Source organism: Eriocheir sinensis, chromosome 62 (assembly GCF_024679095.1).
Source record: "Eriocheir sinensis breed Jianghai 21 chromosome 62, ASM2467909v1, whole genome shotgun sequence".
NCBI classification, from domain to species: Eukaryota; Metazoa; Arthropoda; class Malacostraca; order Decapoda; family Varunidae; genus Eriocheir; species Eriocheir sinensis.
In genome coordinates, this window is record NC_066570.1 from 10,147,551 (window position 1) to 10,158,886 (window position 11,336).

Below are 11,336 nucleotides of genomic sequence, written 5' to 3' on the forward strand. Positions count from 1 at the left end.
AGTCAATGAAGAAAGTCTTTTGTGCCTCCAGTCTTAACAATCAGTTACGGTACATTCTCCTGGATGATCCTTTTCTAACGGAGGGAATCTGGCACAAAAGCCACCAATGAGGCTCGCTGCCCGCGGACATTATCTTACAAAAACCAAGGGGAGTGAGTTGAGCAGGGCAGGATGGGGCCCCGGACTGAACCAGATCATTTGTCGCATCACGAAGCCTGTATGGCCGGGGACAAGAAAACACCCGCCCTGCCATCCGCCCGGTGGCGTAGTTTGTGCTGGGGGCGCAGCTCCTCTTTCAGTGGCAGATGCACATTAACTGAACACATTAATTATGAACGCTAAAGTTCATGTATGTTTTCACATTATCAGACAACTTTTACAGCATTCGTAAGATGCAAAATATATAAATACTGGGTCTTTCTGAGTTCACTCTCGACATCCGCCAGCGCTGGCCACACCCATCTCTGAGGGGAGGGGAGGGAGCCAGTGTGTGGTCAGCGTGGCCATCATTGCACCGAAAGTAAAATTTATTAGTAATAAATGTCATGCCTTGAAGGAGCTAGTTGGGTGAGCATCAGAAGTGGCCGCCCGTCAATCATGCTGTAGGCCGCCTCCTCCCCCTCCCCAGCAAGCCCAGTCACCCCCTTAATGGCCGGCCTCAGCCCCACCAGCCACGCGTCCCCTACAATTTTATATCTAAATCACTCGTAGCGCTGGTGCCAGAACCGGTTGGGTTTCTTTATCTGTGTGCCCGTTTTCTGGCGTTGTAACGGCCCATCAGCAAGTATCCGCATGAAATCTGTGACGAGAATACCTCACATGACTTCTGTGATTTTGCGACGCCATACATGCCTGACATAAAGTGCAGGCAGCAAACTGTGGGTCATTTTCGGGATATAATCTCGTGGAGGCAAGACGTTAAACATAACGCCACAGAACTCTTCAGTGCTGCTGCTCCCGCCATCAGCCCTCGGGACATCACCATCGAGGGGCCGCCCGGTGATTATGACGAAAAAGGCAGACACACGCAGACAGGCCGCCCTTGAATGTGGCATTGCTGGGTTATTGCCGCACCGGTGGCCTGGGGCAGCAGTCCTTCACCCGCTTCTTCCAAACGCCGCATTACACGCAAAGAATGTCTTGGAATCAAATAATTGTCTTGATGTTAATTAGTTTTTTCAGGAATTCATAAATAAGTAACAGCGAACATGATCTGATTTGTCGTAACTCAGTTGTGTTGGTCTACGGAAAAGAATATACAATGACTTCTTGGTGTGGTTACCTGGATGGCTGAAGGCTTCCTTGACATTTTTTTTCTCAACAAAGGAAAGTTCCTAGTGTATTAATCTCTTGTGAATTATGACAGCTATGCCTCTAAAAAACAAAAATATTAATGGATGTCAGGTTAGTTATTGACAAATAGGAACAGTTCAGTGCGGTGAGCGATGGTGCACCTCTGAAGGCCCTCACCTGTTCTCCCTCACCAATCCTCTCACTGGTATCCACAGGGAGCCGCGAGGCCGCCTACACGTACTCGGTGACCAGCGCGGGAGTCACCCACAGCGTCACGACCGCCTGCTCCCGTGGCAACATCTCCACCTTTGGCTGTGACGACCGCAGGCGAGGGCGGTACAGTTCTTCCGGGTGGAAATGGGGCGGCTGCAGCGCCGACATTAGGTGAGAGGTGCATGTTAAGAATGTCCTGTTTGAACTCTTCATTCTCCTGGACATATATATCACAGACTTACTGTCAATGCATGCCCCAATACAACATATATGAAAGATGATAAACGCGGGGCATTCAGAATGAAGCAAGCTTACGTGTGCATGTACACCAAACAGCGTACTTTCATACACAGGACACCCAAATACTGATATACCAACACTCACAATAATGAGACAGATTCAACAAGTTACGCACGCAGCCCCATACTCATCGGCCCTTGTTCCTTCCTCCTCCCGGCCGCTTGCAGGTTCGGGGTCAGGTTCGCGAAGAAGTTCCTGGACGCCCGCGAGGTGGAGGGGACGCGCCCTCATGAACCTGCACAACAACCGGGCGGGACGCAGGGTTAGTGTCCAGGGCGCCGCCTCCACAAGGCAGCGGCGGCTCCGTGCATGCTCACCAGAAACTGTTCTTGCTTAGAAAATTTGCATATTGTTGTCCTACTTGTCCCTGCTCCCACTGATCCCCAATTTTTTCCTTTGCACATGCGGCTGTTAGAAGTGTAATAATTGTTACTAAAGGTACTTTAGTTATCTCTCTTCTAGCACTATTTTCTTAATACTTTTCCTTTTGAGCATATTAATATTGCTGCTAAGAATAATATGCGCATCCGTGGAGCAGTGGTCAGCGCGCCTGGCTACGAATCCACGGGCCTGGATTCGAATCCTGGCCCGGGCAGTCGGCGTGCAGCTCACCCAGCTGTTCATCCTCCCTTCCGGGCTGGTCGATAAATTGGTACCTGGGGAAACCTGGGGAAGGTAAGCTGTGGCAATCCCGGATATCACATTGGCCCGTTTCCCTGGGTATTGGGTTCTTACTTAACACAGACTCAAAAGGCCAAAGGTACAGAGATGAGCACCGCAGCACGCGCAGCTATAGCGTATGCACCCGCTTATGAATAGAACGATTGTATAGCTGCCTTTCATCCTGACGGCTGCTCCATCAGTATAACAAGAGTAGCAGAAGCAAGGACAGCAGCGACAGCAGAACCATCACCGCCATCACCACCACCACCAATAACAACACCTGCTAATAAAGATAATGATAATAATAATAACAGTAATAATAATAATAATAATAATAATAATAATAATAATAATAATAATAATAATAATAATAATAACACGTATTATTATTATTATTATTATGTGTGTGTGTGTGTGTGTGTGTGTGTGTGTGTGTATTATCATTATTGTTATTATTATTATTATTGCTATCATTTTTTTTCATTACTACAATCATCGCGAAATGGATAACACTTCCTTTTCTATGGGGCGGTGGTGGAAGGGGGGAGTGCAGCTCCAGGGGTGCCAAGGGGGTGCCGTGTCCCCATGTTGGCGTGAAGTACTAACCCGCGTCTTGCCCCCAGGCGGTGCGGAGCGGGATGAGGACGGAGTGCAAGTGCCACGGCGTGTCGGGCTCCTGCACCGTCAAGACCTGCTGGAAGACCCTCCCGCCCTTCACCTTCATCGGGAGGCACCTCTTCCACAAGTACAGGAAGGCCAAGTCCGTCTCAGTGCATAAGGCATTCTCCACCCCCTTCCCCTTCCATTCACCTCCTCTCCCTCTTCATCTTCTCTTCATCCTCTTCTTCTTATCATTATCCTCCTCCTCCTCCTCCTCCTCCTCCTCCAGAAGTGCTTTAATCCTTCCCGTAAGCCACTCCTATGGCTGATGAATTGATTAAATCACTGAAAGCAGGCAGTCCCTTAATGAGCCAATAGGCTTTCTGCTGCCTGCTCGTCCATGTTTCCATGTTTCCATGTCTCCTCTTCCTCCTCCTCCTCCTCCTTCTCCTACTACTACTACTACTACTACTACTACTACTACTAGTAATAATAATAATAATAATAATAATAATAATAATAATAATAATAATAATAATAATAATAATAATAATAATAATAATAATAATAATAATAATAATAATAATAATAATAATAATAATAATAATACTAATAATAATAATAATAATAATAATAATAATAATAATAATAATAATAATAATAATAATAATAATAATAATAATAATAATAATAATAATAATAATAATAATAGTAATAATAATAATAATAATAATAATAATAATAATAATAATAATAATAATAATAATAATAATAATAATAATAATAATAATAATAATAATAGTAATAATAATAATAATAATAATAATAATAATAATAATAATAATAATAATAATAATAATAATAGTAATAATAATAATAATAATAATAATAATAATAATAATAATAATAATAATAATAATAATAATAATAATAATAATAATAATAATAATAATAATAATAATAATAGTAATAATAATAATAGTAATAATAATAATAATAATAATTATAATACTCTCCCATCTACATACATTGATATTGATAGTATTACAGGAAGCCACATATGTCGCCAGTGGTGAGGTGGAACAGCAACGAATTTTTCATTGCAAAAGTGATTCTCATTATTTGCTCAGGGCCGGAGAAGATCCACGCCTCACCTGCGTCTGGAGAGGGTCAGTCAGGAGTCGAGAGCTCGACGGCCCCGCAAGTTTCATCTCGTGCACTTGGAAAGGAGTCCCAACTACTGCCAGATGAATCCCGCGGTGGGTTCGCTGGGCACCATGGGTCGCAAATGCAACAGAACTTCGTCAGGTAATATACTGCGACCTCAAAATTTACTTGCATTTTACAGTGTTTGTTTCTCCACACCTTTAAGCGTAATCATCAATGTTGTTGCTAGTTTCCTGCCGAACTCCTAGGGGCTGTATGCAATAAAATTCGACATAATGCGACTCAATAATTGTGACCCAGCAGAGCTTTTTTTTATAAATTCCCAGCACAGTGCACCGTTACAAAGTGATGGTTACAGAGTTAGAGTTACAGAGTATCGGTCAGACTTTCACTGCTCCTCTTCATCATCAGGGCCAGGTGGCTGTGACCTGCTGTGCTGCGGCCGCGGGTACAACACTCACCAGTACACACGCACATGGCACTGCAACTGCAAGTTTCACTGGTGTTGTTACGTGCAGTGCCACACCTGCATGGAGGACACCGAGGAGAACAACTGCAAGTGACCGTCCGTAGCGGGAGGCGGCGAGGCTGTGCTCTCCCGGCAGAGATTCTTCATTGGAGGGCGCGAGGGACATAGTTTCGTTCAGCATCGACAAGGTTCTTCAGTGACTGCGAGACATCTCTGAGCGGTGACGTCGTACAAACACTCCGTAATGGATGGCATTGCCTGAAACGCTGTGCTAGGTGGCCCGCGTGTTTACAACATGGACGCCACCATCAATGCTCTCTTCTCCCCTGATGCGCAGACACGAACAAAGGTGATAGGCTTTCTGCACCATCAGTGGGTGTCCAGCTAAGGATCCACACCAGCCAACCCTCAACAAGAACGACTGCCTTGTACCTCCCTATTTGATCTGCACGGGTCTGTGTTTTGTCAGACGACATTAGGTGCTGGTGTCTCCTCTGACCTGGTAGCGAAGCATAAACCAACACACGCCCTCCATGTAGCGGCGGCCAACACAACGCTTACTCCTGAGGCAGCTGTTGATGGAACACCAGTTGCGAGTAGTCTGACTAACACTTTTACGAGCTATATAAACAATTTGGATATTCGTAATCAGTGATCTGTCTTGAGATTTATCAAGTGCTGTGAGAATATTTGCATATCAACGCTTTGCCATGACGGAGCCTAAACAGTCTCTGCACAAACTGCAAGGCAGAAAGAAGAGCTTTTACATATGTTTTTTACAATATTTACATGAAAATGGTATATCTAGATCTTTTATTAATACTCTTGTGATATCCCTTTGTGACTCCCTTAGATAACGTCTTTTGCTGTCACCACGAGTGACCGCCGGTGGAGCGACATTTCTGACAGACCGACTAATATATTCTAAACACATCCCGACTTTAGAAACACATCTACTGCCCTGTGTGTGTGTGTGTGTGTGTGTGTGTGTGTGTGTGTGTGTCCGCCCGTCCGACTGCAGCAATATTTCCATGGTCCTCGTCATTTCAGGGATGAAGTGAGATCTTTGCTATATTTAGAATTTTATTATATGACAAATACATACATTCATTGTTTCGATATGTCATACAAAAGGCTGATATTCGGCAAACAACTGTATTTACATAGATGTGGCCTCATAATTGCGTCACAAACCACAGGTTGCAGCTTCACGGGCATGACGGACAGGGCAACCAGTTTTCTACGACTGTTATTTTCCTCTGGCGAGCTGAGATAACTTGGAAACTACAAACCTTGCTGTGATGCCCATAACACCCACGAGCGTGCTACATGTAAGCTGTCCTCATTGAAGTTTATATATATATATATATATATATATATATATATATATATATATATATATATATATATATATATATATATATATATATATATATATATATATATATATATATATATATATATATATATATATATATATATATATATATATATATATATATATATATATATATATATATATATATACATCTTTCTTATGCAGTAATGCACTTGTAATAAAGCTGTGATCGGTGCCTTCGTGGTGAATTGGTTAAAATGTTGACTACTAATCTGAGGCCTGGGTTCGAATCCCGGCCTAAGTAATCGACGCCCAGCCCAGCCTGCTGTTTGCCCTCCTTTTCTGGCTGGTCGACAAATGAGTACTTACCTGGAGAAACCTGGAGAAGGTAAACTGTGGTATATATATATACAAGCCCAGAAGACAATGAGGAGATGATCACCGCGGCCAGGCTCAGCTGTAGCGTATACTCCCTTGAATCTCCTAGTGTCTACCTACCTAACTACCTAACTAACTTCTAGTAATTAACCATCTAACGATCTAACAAACTAACTATTGAACTATCTATTAAACTAACCATTTAACTATAATTATAAGTAACTATACTCGCCGCACAATTAAGAGGCGGAATGGGGGCCCCCTCACCCTCCCCTCAGGGCGCATGGATATGACTGTGTGTGTGTGTGTGTGTGTGTGTGTGTGTGTGTGTGTGCTTGGAGGCGCCCTGAGATGATGTTATTTCTCTCTCGGATAATCTCTCTCTCTCTCTCTCTCTCTCTCTCTCTCTCTCTCTCTCTCTCTCTCTCTCTCTCTCTCTCTCTCTCTCTCTCTCTCTCTCTCTCTCTCTCTCTCTCTCTCTCTTATACTCATAGCTATCAGGTGCTCCTTGCCGCTTACTCAATAATTCTGGGAACGTCTGAACACACAGGAAGGCATTTTTATGTACGAGTATGTGTATGGGAGGGGAGGACCTAAGATGGGCATTAAAGTTAAAAATAGAAACAGCTTGCTAATTTTCTTTATGGGTTCAACTGACACTTTCGAATCGGTGCTCGACCCAGGCCTGGAGCACCGCTTCACGAGGAAGTAAATCTTCATTACCGACGAGACGAGCGGCGAGGCGGCACCGCGGCTCCAGGCGGGGCGGCGGCTCCTCCGACACCCGCGTCATGCCCTTCAGCTTCCAGCAGGTGAGTTACGAGCGTTTTTTTCATTATGAAGCATCCTGTGCAGTCACCGTGACAGTCATGCAGCACTTGATCTTTGTTATAGAATATTCAATGCTAATCGAATTCAGGTGGACGCTAATATGTTTGAATAATTATATTTTTATTTAGATGTTTTTGATAAGATTTGACAATGTTAGCACAGATTGAAAAAGTACGCATGACTAAGATTCAAGTGTCCGAATCTTTAAGCTTTTCTACAAGTGTCATTATCAATCTGTCTTGTGTGGCGTGAGTTTCACACACACACACACACACACACACACACACACACACACACACACACAGTCTATATATGACGTTATGTTGTCATGGCAACTGTTCCAACCAAATACCTAACAAGCCAACAGTAATGAATGTTGACTATTCAATCAGTAAATCAGCGGAACGAGGCACGCCGGATGGTGTTATTAACCGTTAAATAATATGAATGAATCCAGTAGTTTACTTAATAGGTAGTCTATATGTTAATAAGAAAACATCACGCTTCACGCTGACAAGCCTTATTCTCGAAAATATCTTCTCCGTTCACTATAGTTCGACTTTAATATTTGAACTTTGTATATTAGGAAATTTGTCAATCTCTTTCTTGGCACAATGTTAATAGATTAACATTCTAATGATCGTCAGACGGGAACATCCTCCATTCAGTCCTTACCCCCCCCCCCCTACACATACACCGGTACAAGGGCGATAAGGAAGGAACCTCGCAGAGGGCTAATTTCCATATTCAAGCAGCCTTTGTTTCCTCTTCTGAACACACACTGAGAGATCCAGTACGATCATTTGCTGTGTTGTGGCACCTCTCCAGGCGACTGAGAGCCTAATAACAACACCCAGACAAGTCACTACGCGAGATGCCTTGCGGCGAACGGGAAACTGAACCAGTGGTTGAAACTTCGGTTCGTGGGTAGTTGCTAGATGTCTGGTAATCAAGAATTCTAGAAGGCTCTACATCCAAGCATGGGGACTATGTAGTATCCTTGCAGTTAACAGACCACAGTCTTGCAGATGCACTGGCGAGGTAATGTGCCTGGCTTTGCGTTAAACTGTAGTCCTCCCTCCCGGCCCATCATAATTTGCTGACCGCATGGGTGAGTGGCACCTCTTCCATCATTTTGCTGCCGATATGTGCTCAAAAATAAAGCAAAAAACACCACAACGAGACTTAATTAATTAGGGATGCAGACATATGGGTGAGTTTAAGACATTCCCAGAACACTAACAGACCGTCGTGTCCCGTACATCGATGTGTGTGTGTGTGTGTGTGTGTGTGTGTGAGACTGGTGACTGTAGCTCAGCGGTGCGTCAGTGAACGGTTTATATCAAGGGTAGGCAAGCCTCCTTGGCTCAGATGTCGGGGTGCAGCGGGCGAGGCCCCAGTGAGTCGATTTGTTGCCACGCTGTTACCCTTTCCTTGTCAGTATATTTTATTTCCTGCTTTTCATGCATAAATGGTGTGTGAAAAACACCATAAAAGAAAACCTTTCTAGAATAAATGTTTTTTATACAATAACACAGCCTGGAAGGATTGTCTAGCATATAGGCTATTCCTTTTCTCCACATAGGTATATCACACAGGTATATACTTTTTTATATACCCCCAGCAGACGAGCGGCTGAACAGACACTCCCCGGGATGTCTGAACGACAGCCAGGCTGGACTGAATGATCCAGCAGTTGCTGCAGGTTAGTGATTGTCACTGCTTAACACACACACACACACACACACACACACACACACACACACACACACACACACACACTCACTTAACACAAACGTATGGAAGTGGATTTTCTATAGGTAGGTAGACTGATAAATAGGTAGACCTAACCAGGTGAAAATATTAATATATAAATCTAATTACACAAAGAATAAGATTTTTACCCTAGTATATATTTTGCTTATTGTTCATTATCTTCATTTGCATGAAATGCTGAGCAGCCATTATGAAGGTGTATCGAGGGAGGGAGATAGTTAACTAGTCATTGCCCTGGGTTATCAGTGATCCTGATCATGGGCTGCATTTCGTTCGTATGAATAGGCCAGCTGGGTCGTGTGTCTAGGCAGGGACATTTTGGAACAGTGGAATCTTTACTGCGACACGGACCAAAGTTAGCATCGTGATTGCTGTTTACCTGTTTGGGTCTTGGCATATGACATATTGACATGCACTGCTGGCCTTCTATCCCGTACAATGCATGTTTATTCCCAGAGGATAGTAACTAGATGGTTAGGTACTTGTTGCCAGGGACCGACACTTGAGTGGCAATCCGGGGGTCAGGACTCAGGAGTGGGCTGGACAGGGCAAATTTGGCACAGTTGCACCGTAAGTTAATTGGCTCGAATTTTGAACACGACAATGTTATCAAATTTATTAGTGTGGTGACGCAACCTTAATAATTGTTTACAACACCATAGATGTGCCTAGCCTGGGCCATCCCGTCTGATCATTTATAATTATATGGGCCATTAAGTATTAGACGGACCAGTCAGAGGGCAATAACTAATAATATTTGACTCCTTAACCTTTGCAAATGGTAACTTAAAAACAATATGTTGCAGTTTGTCATAGTTCCCAAACAAGGGCCTTTTGAGTGTATTTTTGTTAGTGAAACTATTATAAATACAAGTATTGCTGCATGTCACTCCTGGTGACTGTATTCCTAGTAATACTGACGGCATACAGGCTTTGAAGGAGGGTCATTAGTTTTCTTCATATTTATCTTCAGACCTGAATACTTTCAAACTGTGTAATCTCCTTGATATTTTTTTTCAAAATAATTCAGTAAGACTATAGCAACAGTAGTTGTGGAGGAACAACACAGAACCTGATGATTGGTTAGAGAATGAATATGATGAAAACCAGAGTTTACCTTCCCCAGGTTTCCATTTATCAAGCATCCTGAAAGGGAGGATGAACAGCTAGGTGGGCTGAGTTTTTAACACAGGCACACACATTCAGGAGACCGTGGGAAGTAGACTTTGGGTAACCCGCACGGTACACAGCCTTTATGTGAATGTGTTCCTGCCCACCAACATTTATTCAGGCTTTGGGAATTCTGATTCTGAAAGCCTTTTGTATATACTTGAGCTACTTTATTAAACTCAAGTATAGGAATTTCTGAACTAATTATAAGGTCTTCTCATCATGATTTACTCCTACACATTTCGTTTTCTTTATTTACTTATCTACAGTTACACTGGGACTTTCCAAATACAGCAAAACATACTCGCCACCTTCCTCTTGGCCACCCTGACTGTTGTACAATTCCATGTAGGTAAATTCTTTACGTACGTAACTACCTCTTCCATATTATTTGTGACATTCACAAGAGCAAACAACTGGTATCTGCCAATGCCCAGTCTACTGGTTGTGTTCATGTTTCTGCTGTTCTTCCAGCTTGTCCATGCTAGATTTAGATCAGATATCAGACAATTTTAAGCTCAGTTATCCCAGCTCTGTCATCTACGTAGTTTTCTTCCTAATCTTTGTACTCCATCAGGTTTTCTGTTTCATTTGTTTACTGCCACTGATCATGGGTATATTTCCAGGAACATTAGTCAGTTTGCCATTTGCTTTTCTTATATTTCCTCCAGTCACATTAATTAGAAATTCTGATTATACAAATTGATTTAATAAGCCATTTCCCTGAGCATAGGGATAGTGGAGTGTTGCTACTTATGTGACAAAAATTGGTAAGGAATATATGAGTAGGTCTAAGATTAACAAAAAAAAAAAAGGTCAGTGGCTCTGGAGAAGAACTGGAACAATTATAAAATAAAACAAGATTAATTATCCCATCAGTATATTAATGAATAACAAATGCATTAGTAAAACCTTTGTAACAATTAAATTAAAGCAGGGGTCGGCAGCCTTTTGAACATAGAGTGCCAAGTCTAATTAATGCCTTTTCTTTTACTACCTTGCGTGCCAGGTGTTATTTTTTCCCACATTACAAAGCGTATGTCCTATGGAAATTGAGATCATAATCATAGACATAGACTCATAGAGTATGTAGTGACCATTATAACTAAAGTAAAGTGTATTATCCTGCACATGTAT

The 11,336-nt window shown here is 42.5% G+C and overlaps 1 long non-coding RNA gene and 1 pseudogene across 1 annotated transcript; both read left to right on the forward strand.

The window, feature by feature from the left end:
* Positions 1-5,708, forward strand: part of LOC126986568 (protein Wnt-7b-like) — a 46,015-nt pseudogene extending 40,307 nt beyond the window's left edge.
* A 1,397-nt stretch (positions 5,709-7,105) lies between these two features.
* Positions 7,106-11,108, forward strand: LOC126986536 (uncharacterized). The gene is made up of 3 exons (XR_007739810.1): positions 7,106-7,234; positions 8,878-8,958; positions 10,469-11,108. It is a non-coding gene; the product is annotated as an uncharacterized LOC126986536 (long non-coding RNA).
* Positions 11,109-11,336: the final 228 nt, after the last annotated feature.